Here is a 10,799-nt window from a genome sequence, read left to right on the forward strand (position 1 = left end):
CCAACAACAGAAGATATAATGCTGGTGATGATATATGCAAATGGGACATAACTCAATGGCAATATTGAACTGCCTATTGTTCTCATATGCGGTGACTTGCCTAATGAGTGGATTTGTAACTCAATGGCCAAATGTACGGCTATGGTGATAAACAATCCCATATATTTTAATAGTGGATTTAGGCACATGACTCATCTCTCTAGCTCATCCAGTAGGCCCATTTCAATCCCTGGATTCATTTATGTAGGCATCATTGGTACTTTTGCCAATTGTCAGATTTGAATTGAAAATGAGACTATTTACGGGCTCAATCATAGATCTACAATTTTTTCTGTGAGATTTCTAATAACCAAGGCCTACCGAGATTGATGGAATTTCCTATGTTGTGTTTTTTGAACTTTGTTTTGAACTGTAGCTGAACTCTTTGTAAATGGGGAGATAGTTTAAAGATCGCTGGAGTGACGGAGGAGGGTTGAGTCGATACCCCATATTGAACTGCCTATTGATTAATTAGAATATTAGAACATAAGTTTACTATAAAAAAGATCTTTTCTGATATTTGGTGAAGAAGCAAATACGATTACAAATTGGGCATATTGTACCAAATCATCAAAGTGTTACTCTATTACAATTGAACCATATGCAAAATACCCCAAATCACAAGTACACTTACTTCCCAAGTTCTTTCGACACTTCTCAAACTTTGTGTTATCATTATCATCATCTGAGCCTTAACCATATTAATTGGGGTCAACTACATGAATCTTGTTCCTCCATGCCACCTTGTCACAGGCCATTCATTCGATTAAGACAGATTATACCCCCCAAACACTTTGTGCTATAAGTTTTTAATTAATATCAGCATAAAAAAGAAAATTTCTTTCAATTATTTGCAAATTGATGGTATAGGTCAACCTCTTATGAGGAACCTTTTTTTTTCTTTTCGTGGAGGAGCTAATTTAGTATAGTGTATTTGCAAGAGATCTCTTCCAAGGAGCAAGTATAAAGAAGATGTTTGTATCAATAACCACACAACTGTTTGGGGTTTATGGTGGAAGGATAGTCAATGGGGCTAGAAATGTTGCAAGCAAATCTGGAATAGCTACTGTACAAGCTTTGCTAGAATTGAGGTGGTTGTTTGTAAATGAATCTTTTTTTTTTGGACGGCCCTTCACGAAAAGTGGTACAATGTAAATTTACTATTTTGTGTGTGCTTGTCTGTTTCTAACTACAGTTTGAAAGGCATGAATTCGAACCTGGATCCGATCTCAAGAGTATTTATTCTCAGTGACTGGTTTTTATAGTAGGCATGGATTTTACGTCAATTTTGTTTCTACGAATCTCTCGATTGTTTCTACAAATAGCTTTAGATTAACATCTAAATTAATGACAGATTTTGAAGTTTATTCATTTGATTTTATCTTTCCTCTCAGCTCTTGTCCTTGATTTTTTTGGAGACTAAATCCATATCTTATTTCAGGCATTTCATTGAAAACTCAAGAGGTGCATTACCTGGAGCTGCAAGAAGTAGAAGTGCTTCTTTGAGCTCATGTGATGTTGAAATAACTGGGACTAGATGCAATGTTGTAGATACGCAGAAGTCAGTATTGGAAGTATCCTCCTGGTACAAAACTAGATCTAAAAGGAGTTTTGATGTGGTAGAAGCATCATTCCACAAGGATGGTGGATATTCATGCAAATGAAGAGAGAGCTGCTAAAAGCAGAATGGCTCCTTCAAATTCATCGGACTTCAATACCCTTCCATGACCGTGAAATGCCTGGAAATGACCGTGAATCAATACGGAATTATTTGGGATAACCGTGAAATGCATGGGAATGATCATGAATTGAAGCGAATTGACCATGAAATGCATGGAAATGATCATGAATTGAAGCGAATTGACGGAGAAATGCAATGCAAATGATCGTGAAGTGAAGGGGTGTGACCGTGAAATGCCTGAAAATGACCGTGAATCAACACGAAATTGTTTGGAATGACCGTGAAATGCATGGAAATGATCATGAATTGAAGCGAATTGACCGTGAAATGCATGCAAATGACCGTGAAGTGAAGGGGCGTGACAGTGAAATGCCTGGAAATGACCGTGAACCGTGAAATGCACGCAAATGACCGTGAAGTGAAGGGGAGTGACCCTGAAATGCCTGAAAATGACCGTGAATCAACACGAAATTGTTTATAAGATAACCAGTAACCATGCTTGTTGTTTCTTCAGATCATACAACAACCACGGAATAAGCAGGAATAACCGTGAAGTGAAGGGGCATGACCGTGAAATTCGTCGAAATGACCATGAATCAACACGGAATAGGCGGGAATGACCATGGTATGCATGGAACTGACCATGAAGTGAGGCGATTGGACCGTGAAATGCGTCGAAATGACCATGAATCAACACGGAATAGGCGGGAATGACCGTGGTATGCATGGAACTGACCATGAAGTGAGGCGATTGGACCGTGAAATGCGTCGAAATCAACGTGAATCAACACGGAAAGGCAGGAATGACCGTGATATGCATTGAAATGACCATGAAGTGCCCTCACAACATGAAGTGAATGGGCATAATTCAATATACTCTAACAATTTTAAAGAAAGCAATAGATGTATTCAATATACAACATTTACAGTCGTATTATAAAAAATGCACTTCAAATTACATTATTTTGAAGGTATTGGAAATTTGCAACTTCGACGATTATGACCCGTTTGTTTACAACATCCGCATATTTTTGTAGTTCGTTCCTCTCCACGGGAAAGGATCCGTGCCTTCTTTGGTCTTCCAGCTGACCTCATCTGTAGCGGGGGCCGGATTCTCGAACAATACTCCTTAAATGCAGGAGAAATTTTTGTAATGACCCGAAAAATTTTGTGCTAATCTTTCCTTAGTAGTTGTTTTTGGGGTAATTAGCGCTATACTCAATTGCTTGTGAAATCTGCATCAATCACTTTAAATTGTATCTGCATGACTCAAAACCTATAGATTAGTTAGCGCTATGTTACTCTGAAATCTGGGATTCATCGCTAAATCCAGTTGTTCTTAGGAATTTTTGGAAGTTCTGGATCGGACCTGGACCGCGCATTGAAAGTCCGATAGCGATGATCTTAGGCTGTTGCGGTCACCGTGTTGGGCTTAACCATCACCTCGAAAATCAAGTCCATGTGATGCTCTGGGTCGATTTGATTGAGTTCGGAGTGAAGAGTATGAGAACAGTTAGAAATTTAATAAGATTTTATGAAATCTGAGTCGTGTTGCTTGTGCGACGATTTTAAGCAATTTGACTATTGGATTCTGATCCAATTTCACCCTCTGATCAGGGAAGGTGGCCCAGGCATGTCCTTGTGCTTGTGGACCTGATCGAGATCCAGTGACCGTTGAATTGAGTGTGGTCCGCCACGGCTGATCTGAAGATCCAGTTGGTACGAAAACTCAGCTTGACCTAGATCCATGGTCAGTGAGCTTAAGTCCGACCTTTCATGGTAATAGGCCCACTAGAAGTGCTTCGTTGGATCGTGAGAGGCCGGTTTTGGTTATACCCTAAGTATACCTTGGCCCTGGGGTTATTTTCATCAATAATAGGCCTATTTATAGTCCTTAAAACCCTAGCTCTCTTTTCCATACGAATTTCCTAACCCTACCTAAGAAAGAGAAAGGAAAAGAGAGAGAAAGTGAGAGAGAAGTTGGTGAATCATCTTAGATTCTTTCCTGTTCTTCTACATCCTTGAACCTTCACTTTGAATTGTTATTCCGGCAATTCTGAGTTCATCTTTAGGTAAGTTAACCTAACCCTAATCTGTGTTAGAGCTTAGAATAGTCTTGGTGTTGTTGTATCTCATTTCTATTCTTGTCTTAGGTTATCTTGTCGCCGTTGACGAAGACATATCGTCTGAAATCAGTTTGGTGTTCTTTTCTAGCTTAAGGTGTGGACTGTAAGTATATAGGTTATGGTTTTCAAGACTTTCAATGCCAGTTAATGGTTTATTCTTGTTATGGATGAGATTTCACATGCCAAATGTTATGTTTACTTTGTGTTCCTGATATGCATGCATTATATTGAGATTTGTGTATTCTATGTGTATGTATAAAGTACCGTATGCGTATAAATTATGAACATGTGATTGCCATGATTTTCTGTCGTGTATGTATGCTAGATGTATGTGTGACGACTCCTTGGTAAAAGGAATTGTCCAAATGCTTGTATTTCAACATACGTCATGTATGTTGTATCATGTATTCTAAGTGTTTGTAGAAATGTCTGAATGATCTAAAGTGTGATGTATCAACCTAGTATGGGCGTTGAGAAGCGATTCCTAACTCTCCCACTAGTGTGTATGATTTCCTTCTTGCAAGTTACATTCCTTGTTGTTTAAATTCAAGCATTACTTATGCTTACATTTATGTTAAGTTGATATTCTTCAAATGCTTAAGTACCACGATTGGAGTTGTTGTTCCTTTACTGTTCTACATTCAATATGAATATCTGTTGTAGTGTAATGTGTGTGAGACTATGCATTAATCCAAAAAATCGGTAATCGACCTGAAGTTCGTGGTTGAGGTTGCTTTCGCCACGTAGGATGTATTAGACGAACCCGAGTTGTATTAGAGTTGTCGGCAGTGGTTTGTCCACGCGGAGTGTTTGCACACTCTATGTCGTTCAACCCAACGTGCGCTCGTGCTAGTCGAGTTCGTCAAGTAACCCGATTGTCCGATGTATATTCACCATGTATGGACGCTACTGTTTGAATCTAGGGTACCAAACTTACCGATGAAATCCTATTAACCATGGTACCTTGATCCGCTAAGACTCATGAGCCGGACATGGTGGTATGAGACACCATGGTCGAGCTGTCGGCCTACGTTGGGGTGACGAGCCTCCCTGTAGTGACCAGTGAGCAACTAAACTCGTGAGCCGATTATGGTGGTATGAGATACTATATTTGTGCTGTCGGCCTACATTGATTGGTGACGAGCCCTTTGTAGTGACCTCGAGCATACCTGGATACCGCATTGAGGTGACGAGCCTTAGTGTAGTAACGAAGGTATGATAGGCGTGCATTGATTGGTGACGAGCCCTTTGCAACGACCTCAAACTATATGATCGTATGAGATGTCTAGGACTGACGACCCTAGAATGGATCACTGTTTGGATGGTGATATGAGGAAGGTATCTTAGCTTCCCAATCCTGCTGTATGAAAAGGACTAATAACAACTTGGTAATCATATTCATGCACCGTATTTGCATGTGCTTTGTAGACGTGGCGCATTTTGAGGTGGTGTCATGCGTAACGTAAGATGAAGACGCTGAGGGTGTACGCGTGAGGGCACCAATCATTCTGCATACATCCCTGCATTAATAAGAGTACTTAGAACTTGTTTAATTGTTCTGCTTTATCATTACTGCTTGATTGAACTGACAACATGTTAACCTGTGCCTTATTGTTCCACTGAGTTGATCACTCACTCCCACGTTCTGGGGCGGTGTTAAACACCCACCAGACTCTGTCTTAGCTGCTGATGTTGCAGATGTTGAGGCGACCTCTGAGGCAGAGCGGGAGATGGATGATGATGAGGCTGCTTTCTCTTATTTGCAGTTTTCAGACGGGTTCTAGTGAGCCTCTTTCTGATGGGTGGGATGCTGGGATTTCTTTTAGGAAATTAAATGATGTAATATATTACTTGAAATTTTGATAGAAACACTTTCATTACGACTTGGTATGTATATGTACTTCAGGGATTTACACTTGTACACAAATATTTCTATAAGTCTTCCGCTTGTTTTCTTCACTTATCCCTGAATTATATCTGTGCTTTGGCTTAATCTATTCCATGTTTTATGCACTAATACAGACAACATACATCCATCATTAAATATGTTGCATAAGTGATGTCTTGGAACTCGGGAGCTGAGTTATGCTTGACCCCCGAATGTCAAGGCGTTACAATTTTCCATTGACTTTTATCCCGTACTGGGTACACCGAATTTTCATAGGTGATCTGATAATTCCTCGCCGTGTACAACGGGGGAGCAATACGAGTAATGAAGAAGATTGTAGTTTATACATGCTGAAAGAACATGAAAACAAGGCAAACCCTTTACTTCAAACTCGCGATATGTACATGAAAGCTCATTGAGTTTGATGGTATCATTGTAGTCTCCCACAATATAGTATTTATCTCGGAAAATTGCGTGGCAACGAATATCTCGTGCCTTCGGTTTGAGATCTTTTACTTGTTTCTCGGCCCACGGTGTCAACGGTCTAACGAATGATGAGGCTGATTCTCTTCTTTTATAAAACATTTCTTGAATTTTCAATCTGACTGTCTCTATTAGCATAGTCACTGGATATTCTCGTGCTTCTTTGAATAGAGCGTTAACACACTCAACTATATTTGTAGTCACCAAATTGAACCTTTTTCCTGAGAAATGCAAAGATGCCCACTTTTCATAACCTATTTCCCTTAGCCATACATGTACCGGGGGGTTGGCAAGTTCGATATCATGCATGAATTTATCAAAATCAGCTCTCCTACAAGTCTTTACAGCCTGCCAGTAGTAGATTTCCAATGACTTGTCTTTGAACGTATCCACCAAGTTTTGGTATATATGGTAGGCGCAGTACGCATGGATTGCTACCTGGAAGACCTGTGGAACTTCTTTCATCAGACCTTTATGACGGTCTGATATGATAACAAGACCAGGTAAATTCCCTAACGAATCGTTGAGGTATGTAAGGAATCAGTTTCAATTGTTGCTATTCTCTGATTCTCCGATACCAAAAGCGATTGGAAAGATGTGATTGTCACCATCCAATACCGTAGCAACAAACAAAACACCCTTATACTTACCTTTTAAATGCGTCCCATCAACGGCCAAGACCCTTCGCAGAATGTTTGAAAACTTCTGACACACTGTCCGAGCGCAATAAAACATCTCTCAAACCTCATCGTCTGTTGATTCACAAGCAGAGAAGTCAAAGTCCCCGGGTTCGCCATCCTCAACTCATGCAAGTACATCGGGAGTTCTTTGTAAGAGTCTTCATAAGACCCCATTACGTGATCGATTGCAATCTCTTTAGCGTGCCATGTCTTATTATAGCTAATAACAATATTATACTTCTCTTGCATTGCAAATATTATGTCCTTCGGCCTTAACCTCATGCGTTGCTCAATGCGATTGACAACCAGTTCATTGGCCAGCTTACTGCTTGCTTGTCGATGATCGCTTTTCATCCATGACATTCCATAAGTATGTTTTTTCTTGTAAGTCTTAATCTTGAATATCCCCGCATCGTTCACCCTAGATGCGTGCACCCTCCATTCACACTTATTTTCCATACATGCCACGACGAATTTCTTCTTTGTGGAATATAACACCTTGTATTGAAAGTTGTTGCAGATTGCAAATTGGCTCAAAATATACTGACACCGGCTCTTGTCCTCGAACATTTGGTTAACGGCTATATCAATTGGATCATCAACAGGACATGAATATAGTGACAGGTCCGCATTGGTGAAACCAGCATCATCGAAAGGCACGATGGGAAGCCTGGTGGTGAAGTCCAATGATCGACCCTGCTCAGGCAATGGAATGTCGCTTCCACTCACATTTCCGATGTTGGATGTTGAGGGCAAATTTACTCTCGTAAATGAAGGTGTTACCATATATTCAAGTTTGAGGTTCACGTCAGCCGACAGCCTCACTGGACTTGTCATGAAGTTTGATGTATGACCTTGACTTGTCATCAAGTTTGGTGTATGAACCGGTACGGGTACCGGAGTGCTGCTTAGAGGAACCTGTGAAGGTGAACACTTATATTTGTAAGTGAAGATATGTTCCTCACCCAAACTTCCTACTACTGGGGCGTCATGTTTGAACCCACTATAACCGACCTGGTCTTCGAGTACTGGTTCATTAACGTGCTGCATTGTCTCGATGAATAAAGGGATGTAGTGATCCGGGTGCCTCAATTGTGATGTCAAGAACATTCTCACATCGTCATCGTCTTCAATTACAGCTGGAGGGACTGATTGGTTTGTGCAAGGATACAATACCCTCAACCTTATATCGTAATCCTCAGGTCTACGCTTCGCAATTTTGTACATTTTCGATAGAAGCTGTTCATATGGAATGTCAACACATACAGCTGTAGTTTTCGATTCTCCACCCTTGTACGTATAACGATCATTTTCACAAACTAACTCCCCACCATATGAGCATAGGATGATTACCGAAGCCATTTTCTGAAAACAAACATAATAATATAACTCGTTTAGTGTTCACATGTATATGGTGGATTTGATCGAGTAGTAGGAAATCCACCATTGTACCAGCTCAAATATGACAGGTTTATCGGTCAGATTCACAAAGTTTTAAATTACAGGGATGTATGCCACTCAGTTCGCGATGATTTTTACTCACTTCATAGTCAATTTTACTCACATCCAGGAAAGGTTCACATTTTTCGCGATGAATTATCATTCAATTCTCAGTCCTGAAAGGATTGAAAATGACTGCAAAGTAAGTGAACTTAAGGTCCTGTTTGATTTTTGGGCTCACTTGTATTTACCATATAATTACAAGTAATAATTATTTACCTATGTAATTACCACATCTTTCTCAATATAGACCGCGAAATGAAATGAATTGACCGTGAGGTTAGGGGGATTCGCATGGAAATAACCATACATGGAATTAACCGTACAAATGCATGGAATTGACCATGGAGTGAAGGGGATTGACCGTGAAATGAATGGAATTGACCGTCAAATGAATGTCTTATTAGAAATTTGAATCGTAGTGATAACAATTCGTAATTTCAAGGCTTGTTTGGTTTTCTGGCTCAAGTGTAATTATCTTGTAAATGAGTAATCATTATTTACCAAGGTAAGATCTTTCCTAATGCTGACTCATAAATCGAGGAATTTACCGCCCATACATTATGCCAAATGAATTGAAGGCATGACCCCAAAAATTAGGCAAATCAAAACGTCAAGTGGACCACACCACACGAAATCATGAGAATTGAATGCCTACCATTAAAAAACTTGTTGAGGGCCTTAGAAATTTTAGATCAAGCTTATATTTATACTTTTCGCTTATCCATGTCCATGTGACCCTATGAACGGGTTAGATGGTGAATAAACCTCAATGTGGGCCCAATACAAGAATCAACTTTCAACAGTGGACAAATTAAATCCATTGTTTCCTTTCATGTGGGCCAATTGAACATTAGATCTTCCGATTTTTTTCGGATCTAGCCTCAAAATATTCTAAATAAACAGATGGACGGCACGGATATATTATATACATTATGGTGGGCCCATGGATTTAAGGCAACATTTTCGGACCAGTTTTCTACGTGAAATTACTCACTCATTTCCAAACAAGTGAAAAAATGTAATAATTACTTTTTTACGGCAATTTACCTGGATTATGGAAAACCAAACAGCTCAAAGAAAGCAACGGATGTATTCAATATATAACATTCACAAACGTATTACACTAAATGCACTACAGATTCACCGTCGTATTACAGAAACGCACTACAATTTGACAGTAAATTGCGTGAAAATCACCAAGTAGTGTATGAAGTTGACCGATCAATTCAGTATATTGACCGGAAAGTGAGTGAAATTGACCACGATACTTCATCTAATTGGATAGTCACGTAAAATTGACTCAGCAATGCATGATATTGACCACGTGAAATTGACCATGGTCTTCTATGTAAACAATTACGAATTTACCTAAAATTTAAACTTCAAGGCAGTTGACCGCGAACTACAATCACTCCCTAACACTCAGTGAAATTCGTGTTCGAGAAAAAGAATAAGAGTGCGTTGATGTGAAACACGTTCTTTGGAGAAAGGTCTTCAAGATTTCACGTGCATTCGTAAAAAGAATGCGCTTGGGCTCGAGGATAATGTAACACGGAATATGTAATGTGATAGTATGATGAAAATTATATGGCGATTTAGTGAAGAAAATGAAGATTATATGACGATTTAGTGAAGAAAATACGTGAAAAGAAGAGAAAGGGTTGAGAGACACGAGTCCGGATGTGTTTTTGGGCGTAAATGAGACGGTGGACTAAAATTGAAAAAGGAGGGGCATTTTTGACTTTTGGAAAGGTGTCCGTACAGCTGGGGCGTATTCTCGCAAGGGAAAATGAGGTGGGTTTAGTCTCCTAAATGGGCCATAAATGGGTCGCACAGTCATAAATTTCTCTAGAAAAAATGAGGTATATCGAAATCTAAATAGACAAAATTACAGGAAACAGAGTTGAATGAACGCTGACCATTAAAAACGTTTTGGGGTCATAAAAGCTTTGGATCAAGCTGATATTTATTTTTTCCCTTCATCTGGGTCTTTATGACCCAATAAACAGAGTTGAATGAACGTGACTATTAAAAACGTTTTGGGGTATAAAAGCTTTGGATCAACCTGATATTTATTTTTTCCCTTCTGGGTCTTTATGACCCAATAAACTGATTGGATGTCAAATAAACAGTACAGTGGGCCTAAGGAGGATTTTAATGGTGGATATCCAATCATTATTGTTTTCTTTTGGTGTGGTCCATCTGAGGTTTAGATCCATATCATTCGCAATATCCACTCTAAAATGATCCGTGAAAATGGATGAAACAAATACATCATGGTGGGGCCCACAGAGCACCGACCACCAGCCACGGGGCGGGTGTCAGGTGGAGTAGCCAATCCGTCACACCGATACAAAACTTTCAACGGTGGTTTCTAAATCCCCACTGTTTCCTCTCGT

This window comes from Magnolia sinica, chromosome 16 (assembly GCF_029962835.1).
Source record: "Magnolia sinica isolate HGM2019 chromosome 16, MsV1, whole genome shotgun sequence".
NCBI classification, from domain to species: domain Eukaryota; kingdom Viridiplantae; phylum Streptophyta; class Magnoliopsida; order Magnoliales; family Magnoliaceae; genus Magnolia; species Magnolia sinica.